Source organism: Thalassophryne amazonica, chromosome 1, assembly GCF_902500255.1.
Source record: "Thalassophryne amazonica chromosome 1, fThaAma1.1, whole genome shotgun sequence".
NCBI lineage: Eukaryota > Metazoa > Chordata > Actinopteri > Batrachoidiformes > Batrachoididae > Thalassophryne > Thalassophryne amazonica.
In genome coordinates, this window is record NC_047103.1 from 158,835,341 (window position 1) to 158,853,152 (window position 17,812).

General features: G+C 43.9%; 1 protein-coding gene across 4 annotated transcripts in view; it reads left to right on the plus strand.

The window, feature by feature from the left end:
* LOC117516430 (partitioning defective 3 homolog B-like) overlaps positions 1-17,812 on the plus strand; it is a 417,292-nt gene that overhangs the window by 318,311 nt on the left and 81,169 nt on the right. The gene's annotated exons all lie outside the window — the stretch shown is intronic.

Genomic DNA, 17,812 nt, shown 5'->3' on the forward strand with positions numbered 1-17,812 from the left:
TAAAAAAGAAGCTTTTTTAAGATGTATTATTTAAAAACCAAGACTTACTGAAATTTTTTCATGTCAAGTGATTGTATCTTATATTTAGTGTAGACTGGATATTTTGAATAGAAACTAGACTACTAAACTTTGTAAAATTTTGCTTTTTATCAGCATCATCTTGGAACAGAAGGAGTGGCAGATGAAACCTTTTAATGGCACTTTATGTATGTTGGAAAACCCAGATATATGTGGATTGTAGTCCAACCACGTTATTGGTTTTCAGCTTTGAAGTCATTCACTGGATACCGCATGCTGCTGCATCCATAACACCACAGAACCGCCTTGGGTCTGAGTTGCAACAATCCAGCCAAACAACTGGTTCATCCTCTTCTCTTGAAAGTAACAATTTATCTGCTGCAGCCAGGTGAAACGTGGGTGTCTCACGCTTTCTTTTTTTTTAAATCTTTTGTCCAACATCTTAAAACAAACCTGGAGAAATAACAGCTATGCGGTAAGCAGTGTGCTACTCCTGTATCTTCATAAGGATATTGAGGGGAAATGTCATAGTTTCACAGGGCAAGACTCACATGCACTCACGCCGCACACATGGAAGTTTCATGTGTTGATGCTGCACACTCTGCCAGTCTGGGAGTGTAAGCGGGAACAGAAAAGCTGAGAGCACAGATGGAGTGTTGGCTCATTCTCTGCACAGGACACCATTAACCCTTTAATGGTCAGCTCAACTGTTTGGTAGAGCATATTGATATCGATTATATTCTTTTTAAAAAAATGAGAGGGGTCTAAGTCTTTACAGAGAAAATATGTTTTGGCTGCGGTATTAGCCCTCAAGTGACCAAGCTATTTTAGCGACTGACAGAGTGGGGTTATTTTTGACCCCATTGACTTTATATTGGAATACTTCTATATAAATGATTGTTTCATGGTTCTTCATATTTATTTCACTCTCTAATATATTTGTCCATCATCCTTTTCATCCTCACTCTGAGCATCAAAAATCAGTCTCAATACTTGTGCAGCTATAAATCATGCTGTTCTAGGTCTGTTGGCTTCCTTGCAAAACAGTAAAATGTAATGATTAGAGTTGGCAAATTACAATACCATCTGAAGCTATAATGTTGAAAATCTCATAGATCTTTCCAAGTTTGCATTATACTTGCCACAAGGATCGGCTGATCCTTGCAAAATTCTATGAACAAAGGACAAAATAAATAGACAAATTCATGGTAGGAAACTTTTTTTTTAATTAAAATTGGAAAAAATGGTGCACAAAATATATGCCCGGGGTCATAAATGACCCCACTCGGTCACTTGAGGGTTAAGGTGCAAAATGACATTTCAGGCATGTTTAAACAACTAAAAATAAGTCATCATAGAGGCACAGACACGCCCTGCAGATAGATGATCACTTAAATACTAGGTAGATATGAATAGATTTTCTGACCACAGTCTGAGCTTTTATCATTACTTTTGTTTACGTCCGCTTAGTTCGCTGTGTTACCCACAATCCTCTGCAGAAGAGACAGGCATAAACACAACACAACCCTCTGTGTGCTCTCTCTCTCCTAAACACACACGCAACGTAGTGGGAGCTAAAATTCTGAATCAATATTTGTTTAAAAGTCACTTTAGTGCTACGATCCACACACATTCACCTATTTTCTTTCTCCACGCGGTACGACACGAACATAAAAGCAAACCACTTGAGTGTAACACTCGGCCACTTTGGCCTTGTGTGATCAGCCTCTTAGGCAGTGGTGGCAGCGTGCCGCACTGCTCTTTTTGTTCCCCCTCCTCCTGTTGAACTATGTCTGCAGCCTTGAATGGTTAAAAAGGCGTTGAAGGCCAGGAGCACCGTTCTCCCTCTGAATGGTTTGTGTTTGTTTGAATGAGAGGACGAGTGTGCGCATGTGTGTCTCTCTGTTTGCTCTCCTAAGCGAGAGGATCCTGGACAACACACTAACCTAAACTGGCATAAACAAAAGCAGGGATAAAAGGCTGCAGTTACAATATCTATTCAAGTCTTTGTTTATTCTGTTAAAGGCCGTCTAGCTGCGTAACCTAAAGGTGCAGCTGCCCGTGTGTGTGCGTGTGCTCAAGTGTGTGTGCTCGAGTGTGTGTAGTAAGTCCTATTTAAGTGGGTGTGTGTCACGAGGCTAAATCTGGCCTTAAAAAGGACTCCTGTCTTCCTTTCTTCAGTATAACGGCTCTCTGTCTGTGTCCCTGTCGCTCCGTCTGTCTCTAATTTGACCCTTCCTCCGTGTTCCCCCTCTGTGGATAGGTCACACATGTAATTATGACAGTCACACTATCCTGCTTTCAGTATATGCTAATGATAGGCTTTCAGTAATGTCCTGATGGCCAATTAAGGCACAGAACTACATGAGAATTTGACTTTTTAATACTACGAGTGAGTAATAACTTTCCACAAGTTACTGAAGTGACTGCATTTATTAGCAGTTTTTCGGTGACATATTTTAATTACCTTTTCAGCGTACTCATAGGGACATTCGTATTATGTTCAAAAGCCATCATCAAGCCTGCCTGATTTTTGGAACACAGCTGTAATCCTGGGGAATTGAGCAAGAGTGTGTGGGTTTGAGTGGTTGGGTTTTTAATAATCTGAGATAAAATTATATCATCCAGCAGGGGATTATTTCTGTTACATATTTCACAGAGGTCTTAAATTATGCCTAAATTAGGAGAATGTCCCACACTCATAAAACTGTGGTACAATAGAGATGTTGAACGTTAAATATAAAATGCATAAAAATGTAAAAGAGGTGATTTGGCACAATATGATGCCTTTAATACTTATCTTATTGGACTTAAGACCGTTTTATTTTTAGATCTGCTCATTGAACATTTCAATTTAGACCACAAAACTGCATGAATGAAGCATTTTTACTGTGATTTAAAGCTGTAAGAGCTCCGTGTGGTTGCCTATTTAATGATCGTTAAAGCCTAGCCGGCATTTTCGTGCAAAATTTCAGTTTCCACACAAAGCCCCCACATGTTCGACATATCGATGACGGGTATTGAAGCAAGTTACTTTTGTATGAAAAGTAAGAGGCGTGTCAAATTATATGTGGATGCGAGCAGCAGGAAGCATTAACAAGGCTGGTTTGATTCCTCACATCAGAGAACAATGTGAAGATAATCAACGTGTTGTTGATGTGCAAAACCATGCAAAAGTGTTCAGAGATACATGAATCCAAGTCACATGAACACTGGGTGCTGGGGAAGACTGACAGAATGTTCAATACCAAAAAGTGTCCCTATCTATACACCAGGAAGTAAGTCCCTCGGCTGCTCCCTTGTTTGCACTCGGGGTCATCACAGCAAATCCAAGGTGGATCTGCATGTTGAATTGGCACAGGTTTTACGCCGGATGCCCTTCCTGACGCAACTCCACATTACATGGAGAAATGTGGCAGGGGTGGGATTTGAACCCGGAACCTTCTGCACTGAAGTGCATTAACCACTTGGCCACCACCCCTTCTTTATTTATTTAACGACCAAGTAGGTGACATCAAAACAAAAAGAATCAAAGTGCGATTGATTTACATTTGAGAAGTTGATGCATTATAAGTGCTGTAATTAATTGGGCAGCACAGTCTTGTTTGAGGGTGGGCACTAAAGGGTTCAAATATGATGCAATGATCCTACATCAGGGGACAGTCCTCTGAGTTTTTGGGCAAATTACACTGCAAAGAAAGTGAAAATGCAAAGAAAAAGTGATGACACGGTGGAAAGTGGACGTGTTGCGGTTTGTTTATGACCCAGAGCTCAAACATGTCAATGCGGATGTGCAGGTTAACGTGTGTAGGCTAACACTTATCGACACAACCTCTCCCGTTTGCCTCGTCTTCCCTTCTGCACTGGGAACTGAAAAACTGCACTTTTCATGACTGCTTCAGTGATTGCAGCTGAAAACCAAACAGTACGCCATCTTTCCGTGTGAAATGATGCTGTGTTTGTGTTGCGCAATGGCAGGCTGTCCTTGTAAGTGGTCAGATCTCGCAGTATCACACAGGGGTTCAAACGAGACTGCGCTGCCCCATTAATCTAAATGAATGTGTTATTTTGACTTCCAAATGGGAATCTCAACTGTCCAGGTTGTTGATGCAGTGGGCTTGTCTTTTTTGGTAAGAACACTCATACACGTCAACCTATACGGATTGTCCGTAAATTATACAGATTTTTCCGAGTTTCAGAGTCACGGACGTACAAATAATGTCTTGCGGATATTCAGGGTTTTCTATTGTAAATATATTTTTTACTGTTGTTTTTCTTAAACATCGTCAAATGGTCATCACAAAAAGCCGGATCCTTGTTTTTTCCAAGTCTCGCACGTTACTGTAACTTCTAGACTGGTCTGCCATTACATTACATTATGGTAATGACTTTGTTTGTATCCGGTCATGCACGTCCGGCATTTACGGCGTGAAAGAACACTTGAAATCCAAACTATGACAAGAAAAACCGACGAGACTGGCCGTCCTGGTACAGATCTTCGACATAAACACAGGGGCGAAGTCGAGGATCATCGACATGCTAGTCTGCAACATCGGCACTGGTGAGGCGATTTTCGATACACTTGATGAAGTTCTGAGGTATGTTTTATTTTGTTCATTATATTCGATTTATTTTTCATGATTTTATTAATGCATTTCCATTAGTGACACATAGTTCTTGTTTCTGTTAAAAAATAAATAAATAAATTTGACACATTCATTTCCATAAAATTCAGCTTGACGCATGAATACTAGATGTCTATTGTTTCAAATTCAACTGTGGAGGAAATACTAATGATCCTGACTTTAATGTCATTGTGGCAACTCATATGTGGACAAAAACCCAGTTATGTGATACTGCTATGCGGTTGTGTGTACTGTAATAAAATTGATTTTGGTGCGATTTGGAGGTTATAAGGATGTTGTGTTGATTTTATGGATTTTCTCATTTGGTTATACAGGTGGACCCTCAAAGGAGTTGACATGTATGAACACTGGATCACATCGCATTGTTAAAAAAAAAAGAAAATGTTAATACAGCTCCACACACACACACACACCAACTCTAACAGCAACATAAACAGTAAGACTGATGTCATCTATATGATGTGCTTAGTGTAACTTGATGTGGTGTACTGTCACACTGCATTTTTGCAAACAATCATCTGGATCAACAAAACTGTTGGACCTGACAAAGCAGCTTCCTGCAGACTGAGCTGGTCATTGTGTGTTTGTTCGGCAGACACAGGAGCACACACAGGAGCAGGATGGAAGTGATGTCATGAGCAGGTGGAGGATCTGATGGCATTGTTGGAAGATGGAAGATTTGCTGAGATTAATATTTATTTATGGCTTAGCAATAGCTACACATTGGGTTCTGGGCACCAATAGCTTGGGTGCCTTTGTTGTCAAGAAATGATTACAGACCTTGACTCTGCAGACGGTGATGACTTTGCAGACTCGTTGGGTGCCCTGTGGCAGCACTTGAGAGGCTGAGTGAGGAATCTGAGTGTCTGGGTTTGCAACTCTCCTGGCTCAAGACTAAAGGTCCAGTCTCACACTATGATGGATAGAGCAAAAGCATGAGTTACGTATTTAAATACTTCATCCGTTGGCAAATATGTCAGTCTCCCGTGGAGTTGGGATAGATGTTGCATTTTCATGGAGTTCTGTGCCGAGCATAAATATTTTCCCAGTTTACAGACAAATATGATGCCTTTGCTGCCAGAGTTTGGTGCTCTGAAAACATGAAGTTATGTTTCCTCACTCCACAACTCCACTGTGTCACCTCTCTGAGATAGAGACAGAAAAAGAGCAAGCTGTCTATTTCTTACAGACATGGAGCTGCACTTACTGTATCGGTCCTTTCTCCGCTTACTGGACTTCTGACAAATCAGAAAGCCCTAATGTACAGTCGGACAACAGCAAAAAAATACGCAAGCAGCAACAAAGTTCTCCGCCTGATTTCCGCTCAAAGTTTTGAACACATTGAAACTTTCAGATGGACTTGGCTGACATCAGCTGAAAAGGTGGTAAAATTACTTTTGTCGGACAAAAAAGAACGATAGAATCAGTTCCTCATACTTTCCTTAGTGTGACTGGGGCTTAAGATCCGGGCTTTGCAGCCTTTCAATGACTTCCTCGTCTCGGCCATCAGAAATGTTTGTATGCGGTGAAAGTGGTAAACTTGTAAAGACATTCACTTAACTCAGCAGTGACACTCATGTGCCTGGGTCCTCAGCCTTTGACTTTTAAAGACACCTGGGAAGAGCTTATGGAGTCGTGAGGTCACTGGACAGAAATGTTTGGTGATGCAGGTATGGTTGTGAGACTTGATCACTATCTAGTGACCTAAGGCAACGAGGAGATGTGTTTGAAACTAGGTCATTTCATGGGTTTCTTGGATCATTGGGTACCACTGCAATAACTTTATGTCAAATAAAATGTTACTTAGGGGGGCTCGAGAGACAGAGCCAATCGGAGAAAGCCAAGCCCACACCTACGCTTCACCTGGCGGTAGCAAATAGTTGGTTACTTTCAAGAGGTGGAGATGAACCAGTTGTTCAGTAGTGTGGTGTATGTAGCAATGCAAGGCACCTTTTCATGCTCCCTGACCTGAATAGCTCAATAGCTCTATGGCTACTGCACGTGCACAGATTATTAGTCCCAAAGGTTGCTGGTTATCATCAAGGTCAACGGGCATATATAGGCCACATATTTGTGCAGGAGGTTACGTTCTGTTTTGCCTCGACTTAACTGTACTACCTTAATCACATTCTGCTGAGAATTCCCACCAGGCTACTGCTTTTAAACCGCAACAAAATTAACTTTTGACTCCTATATTGCCAACTGTGCGAACACACATCCACTCAGAAGAAAATGGTTCTTGCAACTGATGCACACAACAAGAATTCATGCATTTTCATGTCATTGTGACTGTTTGGAGCCTTTTCGTTCTTCTCTGTGAAGTCTGCCTCTACAGATCAAGTCTACCTATCAATGTTTTGTTCTTTTTTTATTTTAAAAATCTTTATTGCACTCATTCACTTATTTACTAGTACCTACCCCCTTGTGGCCATGGTGGGACATTGCATTGACACACAGGAACTCTCTGTGATTTCTGCAGTCGCAACTACCATATTTTCCGGACTATAAGTCGCACCGGAGTATAAGTCGCACCAGCCACTTTATCCATTATAAAGAAAAATAAACCATAAATAAGTCGCACCGGAGTATAAGTCGCACCAGCCACTTTATAAAGAAAAATAAACCATAAATAAGTTGCACTGGACTATAAGTCCCATGGACATACAGGTATGTTAACTTAACATGAAAAGTTCAGATGATAATATTGTGATGGCTACCGTTTTCAGATGCATATTTCACCAGTCGTAACTTACAATCTGCAGAGTATGATTTTCTTTTTGGTGGCATTTTTTTGGGCCTTCTCCGTTGTCTTGTTAAGTTATCAGTAACGTTGAAATTTTTATTTTTCTATGGTAGTCAGAAGTCGCAGGAACAGTCACACAAGCCTTGAGTGCCCTCTCGTGAGCTGCATTTTACCTACAGATATGTTTGTATTTTGCAGACCACATTGCGAGCCGAACCATGCAGCACCTACCTGCGCAGCTCATGACCACCCAGCGTTGTCGATCCAGCTCCTTCCAAGTGGAGACGCTAATCCTCCGCCGTAGCTCAGTGCTCCCATGCAGCTCTCAGCGTCAACTCTGCTCACACTGATATCCAAGGGTTGAAGCTGTTTTGTTAGCCGTCCCGGAATAAACACCATGTTCGTCTGCTTCAAACGCTATTCACAATCTTCGACGCCAGCTCCTTCCAAGTGCACACACTAATCCTCCGCCGTCGCTCACCCGGTGCTCCCACGCAGCTCTCAGCGTCAACTTAAACACTCTGCTCACACTGATATCCAAGGGTTGAAGCTGTTTTGTTCGCCATGCCGGAATAACAGCAAGCACCGTATTCGTCAGCTTCACACGCTGTGGGTGAGGTGAGGAATACGCGTCCAACGTTCTGTTCTCTGATTGGTTATCGCGACCAGCGTGACTTATAGGACGGCCGCCATACTACAGTGTCCATGATGCATTGCATTTCCTTTTCTGGTGGCCATTTTAAAACATAGATCGACTCTGTCACGTAAAATTGTTTTGTTACAGTAAATTAATTGAGATCCTACCGGTATATTTTTAATTTATAAGTCGCACCGGAGTATAGGTCGCACCCCCGGCCAAAGCATGTAAAAAAAAGTGCGACTTATAGTCCGGAAAATACGGTATATGTTTAATATTTAATTCTAATAAACATCTCCTTTATGTTTGTGGTCAGCTGACGCAAGTGAGAGCAGATGAACATTATCTTCATCGGTTGTCAGAAAAGGCAGCAGGGGTACCACACGTGCGCTTCTGATCCTCGGCTCATTACACCTGGAATTGTAAACATCAGTGGCAGCACGCGTGACACCTTAATGATCACAGAAGACACTGAAAATCACATCCGACGCGACACACAAGAAGAAGACTTGCACGCAGTCATTATAAAATGCACACAAGCCCAGATTCGATTTGTCATCCACCACGCGGCGCTTTTTGTGTTTCTCTCTAATGTTGTGCATACGGACATCCATCACCTTGATGATATTTTAATGTCACATCCTCGGGCTGTCTCAATCTCTCTCCCTCCCACATGTCGGCCATCACTTCATAAATAAACCCCCACATCATTAAGTAAACATGCAGCGGCCTGTCACAGTGATAGATGGAGAGCACACATGCACGCACACATGCATTGGTGATCCGTGAGGCCTTTGCAAAACAAGCCTCCTTTGGTTTTTACGCCCACAGTCGTAATGGCTTCACATTTACTCCTCAACGACTCTTTTGGTGCTAATGTGCCTCGAAACGTCCCGTGTGCCCTTCGGTGTTCAATATGGATACTTGGATCTGCTTTTCTGAGATTCACCAGTGCTGGGTGGTTGACCATCTCCTCTTTCATGTGACAAGCGCCACCCGCCTCTGCTGTGAACAATTCCGGCTCAGTCTGTTCTGCACAGAACTCAGGTGTGATGCACATCTTTTCAGACCCATCCTGCTGTGTGCCTGCTATTGGAGAAGCAGCCAGAAAAACTGCAGTACTGATGTCCAGCAGATACGTATCTGCTGATGGCCAGCAAGTTAACAAGAGAGAATTTTTCCTCCCAAACCCTTTCTTAGAGATGCCATTGGAGCCATGTGCACTTGTTCTCAGTGTAACTGTTTGGATTCATGAACACCGAATCTGATTCTGATTAAGCTGGGCGGGGACATTGGACCTGTAGATGGGAAGAAGCCATTTGATGTTGTACTTACGACTGGTGAACAGTCAGGGTCAGTATCCAGTTTAAATACCTGGCACCGCTGTACTCACAAAATGAGTTCAGATGTTTAGTTGTTGTAACAGTTCTGGATGCATTATGTGACCCAACACAGAGTAAGTGAGTCCAAAGTCGCAGTCCGCTGAGGAGTCTGGAGTTTTCCAAAACCCAAAAGCAGCTGTTAGTCATGCTCATAGATATTTTTCTGTCATGGTGAGCAGGGATTGGAGAAGTATATTTATTGTTGCAAAATTTCTCTTCAATCTTCGTACAAGGGGTGACATTGTGAATATTGATTTTTTTTTTTTTTCCCCTTAATCAATAAAACTTCCTTTTGCATGTACGTCCAGTAGTGTTCAGAATAATAGTAGTAGTGCTATGTGACTAAAAAGATTAATCCAGGTTTTGAGTATATTTCTTATTGTTACATGGTAAACAAGGTACCAGTAGATTCAGTAGATTCTCAGAAATCCAACAAGACCAAGCATTCATGATATGCACACTCTTAAGGCTATGAAATTGGGCTATTGGTTAAAAAAAAAAAGTAGAAAAGGGGGTGTTCACAATAATAGTAGCATCTGCTGTTGACGCTACAAACTCAAAACTGTTATGTTCAAACTGCTTTTTTTAGCAATCCTGTGAATCACTAAACTAATATTTAGTTGTATAAACACAGTTTTTCAGTTTTTCACATTTTTTTTCCACAGTTCTTCACATCTGCAAGGCATTAATTTTGTTTGTTTGGAATCAAGATTTTGCTCATTTACTAGTGTGCTTGGGTTCATTGTCTTGTTGAAACACCCATTTCAAGGGCATGTCCTCTTCACCATAAGGCAACATGACCTCTTCAAGTATTTTGACATATCCAAACTGATCCATGATACCTGGTATGTGATATATAGGCCCAACACCATAGTAGGAGAAACATGCCCATATCATGATGCTTGCACCACCATGCTTCACTGTCTTCACTGTGAACTGTGGCTTGAATTCAGAGTTTGGGGGTCGTCTCACAAACTGTCTTGCGGCCCTTGGACCCAAAAAGAACAATTTTACTCTCATCAGTCCACAAAATATTCCTCCATTTCTCTTTAGGCCAGTTGATGTTCTTTGGCAGATTGTAACCTCTTCTGCACATGTCTTTTATTTAACAGAGGGACTTTGCGGGGGATTCTTGCAAATAAATTAGCTTCACACAGGCGTCTTCTAACTGTCACAGCACTTACAGGTAACTCCAGACTGTCTTTGATCATCCTGGAGCTGATCAGTGGGTGAGCCTTTGGCATTCTGGTTATTCTTCTATCCATTTTGATGGTTGTTTTCTGTTTTCTTCCATGCGTCTCTGGTTTTTTGTCCATTTTAAAGCATTAGAGATCATTGTAGATGAACACCCTATAATTTTTTGCACCTGTGTATAAGTTTTCCCCTCTCCAATTAACTTTTTAATCAAACTACGCTGTTCTTCTGAACAATGTCTTGAACGTCCCATTTTCCTCAGACTTTCAAAGAGAAAACCATGTTCAACAGGTGCTGGCTTCATCCTTAAATAGGGGACACCTGATTCACACCTGTTTGTTCCACAGAATTGATGAACTCACTGACTGAATGCCACATTACTATTATTGTGAACACCCCCTTTTCTACTTTTTTACTAATAGCCCAATTTCATAGCCTTAAGAGTGTGCATATCATGAATGCTTGGTCTTGTTGGGTTTGTGAGAATCTACTGAATCTACTGGTACCTTGTTTCCCATGTAACAATAAGAAATATACTCAAAACCTGGATTAATCTTTTTAGTCACATAGCACTACTATTATTCTGAACACTACTGTATGTAGATATGAAGTGTTCATTCTAATCCCATGAAAATTCATTGATTCATTGTTATAGGTAAATTGTACACTAATGAAGAAGTGGTGAACATAGATGAGTTTAAATACTTGGGGTCAACTGTCCAAAGTAATGAAGAGTGCGGTAGAGAGGTGAAGAAGAGAGTGCAGGCAGGGTGGAGGGGTGGAGAAAGGTGGCAGGAGTGATTTGTGATAAATGAATGAAGGGCAAAGTTTACCGGACAGTAGTGAGACCAGCTATGTTGTGCGGCTTAGAGATGGTGGCACTAACAAAAAGACAGGAGGCAGAGCTGAAGATTTTGCGATTACGAGTGACGAGAATGGACAGGATTAAGAATTAACATATCAGACGGGCGGCTCAGGTGGGACAGTTTGGAGACAAAGTCAGAGGGGTGAGGTTGAAATGGTCATGTGCAGATGAGGGACATAGGGTATGTAGGGAGAAGAATGCTGAGGATGGAGCAACCAGGCAGGAGGAGAAGAGGGTGGCCAAAGAGGAGATTTATGGATGTGCTGAAGGAGGACATGCAAGTGGTTGGTGTGACAGAGGACAGGGTGAGATGGAAACAGTTGATCTTCTGTGGTGACCCCTAACTAGAGCAATCGAAGGAAGAAGAATAGGTGGTTATGAATGCTGTCATTTATTTCTGCTAGTAAATACCCTTAAACCCCACAAACTGTAGCTTTAAGAATAGTATATGTAGAGGTTCACCACAGTTTTACTTCACAGTCCATTTTTATCCAAGGCCATCAAATATGGCCATCAGGTATTGCAAAGACTTTGCAGCCATCCATCCGTCTGTTTGTCTGTCCATCTCTCTGTCCGCCTGTGCTCAGCATAGGTCCAGTCCTATTACTGCCAGGGTTTTCAAATTCACAGGGAACATTCTTGGGACACAGACCTTGAACAAGTTCAAAGATGGGTAACCTTGGCCTATTCTAAAGGTCAAAAGGTTGCACACTCTTTCATTGATTACATGCTCATACGGCCGAGGGTATTTTAGCATTTTTTTTTAACTTCATTTACCAGATGTTGACCAGTTTTGGTTTTTCACATTCATAAAGTATAATTCTTGTTGTTGGCATGCTTACAATCAAATAAGTCCAAAAGATGTTTTTTTCTGAAAATGTTCCAAATAAAGCTAAACAGCTTGGTGACCAAAGCAACTAGCAACTTTGACTGGTCTGCACAGTGGTTTATAGACCTCCACCTTTGCCCAGCAATATGACTAAATATAAGATAATTGCTGTTTTAATTGTACTCATAAAGTGAGACACTATAGTGTAATTGTAATAATCAGCGTGTTCCAGTTATTTTTGAGATTCCTGTGGAAGAACGACTGTCCTTTCCTTCCAGCTACGTCACTCCCTAATGATGCATTCTGTCAGAACTGTCAAATGTTTCCAAATCTTCAGCCGCAAGATGGTCACAAACATCACAAATGTGTCACTTTTGTCACAAACAGGAAGCTGAAAGAGTAAGACAACAGCTTCCTTGTTGCCGGGAAACGTCAGGTGGATTTGAGGCGAATCGGAAATAGAAAAGAGGCAAAGCAGCAACTCAAGCCAACGAAAAGAGAACACGCGTGTTTGTGTGAAAGAAGAAAAGACAGTGAAACGGAGAACATGACAAAGCACCAGAGCCGAGTCGAAGCAAATACTGCTTAAAGAGCTGCCACGTGGAGACGATGGGAAAGATGAAAAAATGGCACATCTAACAGGCAGAGCTGGATTGACATGAAGAGACAGAGAGGGTGGAAGAACTGACAGATGTGTGGAGGTATTGACGTAAACGACTGAAGGAAAGCAGCAGGAACAGAAGGACATGCACTTGAAAAAGGGGCTGGAGGGACCATCTTAAAAAAAAAATGAAGCATCTGAGCAGCTGAATGTCCTTGAGCACGGTTTACCTCCCCACTTAATGGGGCAAAAAGAAAACAAATTTTCTTTTTAGGATGGAGGATTCTTTAGCATTTGAGGGAGAGATAAGGAAAAATGCAGTGAAGTCATTAAGCTCTTTAAAGGAGCTACAAAATGAAAAGAGATCTTTTCCAGAAGTTGTTTTCCACTCACTCACTTACTCCAATTAAGGGTCACGGGGGCTGGAGCCTATCCCAGCAGTCATATGGTGTGAGGCGGGTTACACCCTGGACTGGATGCCAGTCTGTCACAGGACCACATATAGACAAACACATTCACGCCCGCACGCACACCTACAGGCAATTTAAAGTTTCCAATCCATCTAACCTCTATGTTGTTGGATGTGGGAGGAAGCTGGAGCACCCGGAGGGAACCCATGCAGACACAAGGAGAACCATGCAAGCACCACACAGAAAGGCCACAGATGGGAATCGATCCCATGAACTTCTTGCTGTGAGGCAATAGTGTTAACCACTAAGCCATTGTGCTGACCGTTTTCCAACCAACGTTCTTGAATGTGGCACATAATATACTGAGAAACGAGATGTTTGGTGATGCTGATATACTCCGTGGGCCAGGTAGGCCATCCACGCACCCCCCCACTACTCTCCGCCATTGGGTTCAACTACTTCTTTGGACCTTCTAGAACACCAAAATCAGGTGCCACCATCGTCAAACTCATTTGGTCCTTCCCGTGGCAGCCATTTTCAAAATGGCCGCTACAAACTTGACTAAAGCCCAATAACCTATTTCTGGACCTCCTTTTTTTTTATTTTTTACTCTTAATGACTTTTAAATCCATATTGGAGTGTAAGAGGGGTATTTTGGGGTTTGCTGGAAAAATGTGGTGTTTGGCAGCCGTATTGGATTTAAAAATGGCTGCCCAAAAATTAAAAAATGCTCTATTTTGAGTATTAAGGCACATAGAGACATGATCTTGGTGTCTAAACATAGGTTTTCAGACTCAAGGAATCCATTGGTACCAACTAAAATGGTCTGCTGTCAGTGGCCATCTTGTATTTTCAAGATGGTTGCCTGTTAATTACATTTCATGGGCTACGTATTGTTATTTTAAACCATATAATCTATATATATGGCAAATATGGCATATATATGGTATATGGCAAAGACAAACAAAGCCAACGGTTTGCCCACCTGGTGAAAAGGGTAGATGATGCCCCACTTCCATCTGACAACACCTTGCTTATTCAAGATGGCAATGCTACATTCCACTCAATGACAAATATCCCAGAAAACTTCAGCCTGATTGCCCATAAAGTGTCTGACACTATGCCTGTGACTGACTTTCTGTTCAACACTGACATGTATGCTGAAGATTCTGTGAAAACCCAGGAAAGGGACCGGAGAGGCTCAAGTGAGAAACTGATAATATCTGGCCCAAAGACAAAACGTCCAGCAAACTGGAAGAACTTCCTGCAAAAAAAAAAAAAAAACGCAACTTGTCGAAACAATGGCAGGAATATGGTCAAATGATTCTTTCGGGCCAAAACTGATTGACAGGAGTATCTTAATAGTCACACAGGGCCACTGCTTCCATTTAGAAAGCCAGGATGGCAGCTCAGTAGTCAGAACAGAGATCAATTCCTTGTACTCCACGCAAGAGGAGACGGACACCAGGGTTGTACTCTACTGCCTCTATGCACAAGATCAAGGGTACAAAACAGTACGTGTACGGTCTCCTGACAGTGACATCTTCTTCATTATTCTTCACCATGCTTCAAAGATGACCATTACAGTGCTGTTTGATACAGGTACAGGTTACAATAAAAGACTGATTGATGTAACAGAGCTTGCAGGCACATATGGGCAACCACTTTGCACAGCTCTGTTGGGACTCCATGCCTTCACTCATTGTGACTCAACAAGTGCCTTCAAAGGTATTGGCAAAGTGTTGAGGTCTCATGAGTTCCATGGTATTGATAAACTTGGAGACAACTGGGAAGTTAAAGACAGTCTATATGCAGACATAGAGAAGTTCACCTGTATCATGTATGGCAAACCACATTCAACCTCAGTTGATGAGCTGCGTCATGACTGCTTGAAAGAAAAGTGTGGGGCCCCAGATGGAACAATAAATGTTGACAGACATATTGACCTGTGCCAACTGCCTCCATGCAGGAAAGCTCTCATACAACACATAATGTTGTGTGGGCCGCTGAAGAGGAGGTACTGCTGGCCCACCACCACCAGAGGGCGCCCTGCTTGGAGTGCGGGCTCCAAGCACGAGAGGGCGCCAGACCCAGAAGAAGTGACAGCTGTCACTCATCCTCTGCACCAGCTGTCACTCGTTCATCATCACCACCATAAAAGCCGGACTGCAACTCCACCTCCCCGCCGAGAAATCGACTACCACTTACCAAGGTAATTCTTCTCTGCTATAGTTATTCAGTATATCTAAACTGTGATCTGTGTGCAGCCGCGTACCTGTGAAGTCTGTGGAAGACTGGATTGGCGGATAGTGAGAGGACGACGGTCTTCGTCTCTCACTCCATCCAGAAAGAAGACAACAGGAGCTGCACGAGTGAGAACCTAGTTTGGAGGTGGAGGTGCTCCCTCACTCATCATATTTCTGCTTTCTGCCAGCAGTACCAGGGTCGACAGCCGAAGACAGAGGCCACCTGGGGACTCGGGACTTGGCGGCTCCGGTGTTCTTCAGACCGTTGGTGGTGGAAGCCGTGTGGGACGCGGCTTCTCTCTCGTCTGGGGTCTTCTATCTTCAAGCCTGCCCACACATCACCTGGTGTTAAATTGACTGTGCAAATTACTGTACGTTTCGTTGTGTATTATCACAACATTAAATTGTTACCTTTTTGGCTTATTCATTGTCCGTTCATTTGCGCCCCCTGTTGTGGGTCCGTGCTACGACACCTTCCCAACAGGATTTCTCGGCCATCGTCATGGATTCCGAGTGGCGTCAACCCGAGCTTGAACGGCCAATGGAAGAGCCAGGAGCGCAGGCGTCAGCGGGAGGCGTGTTGAGTGAGCTGCAGCAGATCTTAACCGCCTTCACGGCTCGGTTAGATTTAGTGACCGAGCAGAATGTCCTCCTTAATCGGAGGGTGGAGGCTCTCACCGCCAGGGTGGAAGCGCGCGATCAGGGCGCTGCTGCAGCCACTCCTCTGGCTGGTCCTGGGCCTGTATCAGACGTTCCACTGGTCGTTCAACGAACCCCCCCACCGTCCCCTGAAGCATACATAAGCCCTCCGGAACCATACGGGGGCTGTGTCGAGACGTGCGCAGACTTCCTCATGCAGTGTTCGCTCGTCTTTTCACAGCGCCCTGTCATGTACGCATCAGACGCTAGCCGGGTGGCTTATGTTATTAATCTGCTTCGAGGAGAGGCACGCGCCTGGGCTACGGCGCTTTGGGAGCAGAATTCACGGCTCCTAACGTCTTATACTGGGTTTGTACGGGAGTACAAACAAGTGTTTGATCATCCCAATAGAGGCGAGACCGCTTTGAACGTGCTGCTGTCAATGAGACAGGGGCGCCGTAGCGCAGCCGAGTATGCAGTCGACTTCCGCATCGCAGCAGCGAGGTCCGGCTGGAATAACGTTGCGCTCCGCGCTGCCTTTGTAAATGGACTGTCCCCGGTCCTTAAGGAGCACCTACTGGCTAAGGAGGAACCGCAGGATTTTGACGGGCTTGTCGATTTAGTTATACGCTTAGACAACCGTTTAAACGAGCATCGTCGGGAGCAGGCCGGGGGGCGTGACCGGGCACGAGCCGTCCCTCCCCCTTCCGGTTCCGACAAGGTGACGTCGTCCCCACGCTTCACTGCCAGAGAGCTCCGTGTGGCTACAGCTCCCCCTGCTGAGGAGGCTATGGACACGAGCAGGGCCAAAGTAAAAACAAATGTCAGACAAAGGAGGCTGGCCCGCGGGGAGTGTTTTGTCTGCGGCTCTTGTGAGCACATGCAGAGGGACTGCCCTAAACGGTGAAACTACAACGCCCGTCCTTAGAAACTGGGCTAAGGGTGGGCCATAACACACACACGGGAAAACCCCGCAAATCTGCACGAATCCCAGTAACAATCCTTTGTGGGGATTTAACCCTTCACGCCCCAGCACTGGTAGACACGGGGTCTGAAGGGAATCTGCTGGACAGCAGATGGGTAAAGGAAGTAGGGCTCCCTCTGGTGGCTCTGCCGGCACCATTGCAGGTGCGAGCACTAGATGGCACCCTGCTTCCATTAATCACACATCAGACACAACCAGTGACTTTGGTTGTGTCTGGGAATCACAGGGAGGAGATAGTGTTCCATGTAACACCATCTACCTCCCGAGTGATTTTGGGCTTTCCATGGATGGTGAAGCACAATCCCCGGATAGATTGGCCGTCCGGGGTTGTCACGCAGTGGAGCGAAACCTGCCACCGGGAGTGTTTAGGATCCTCGGTTCCTCCCGGCACTACGGCTAATGAGGAGGTCAAAGTCCCCCCCAATCTATCGGCGGTGCCAAAGGAGTACCATGATCTTGCTGACGTTTTCAGCAAAGATCTGGCGCTCACTCTTCCCCCGCACCGACCGTATGATTGTGCCATCGATTTGGTCCCGGGCGCTGAGTACCCGTCCAGTAGGTTGTACAACCTCTCACGTCCGGAACGCGAATCAATGGAGACCTACATCCGGGACTCC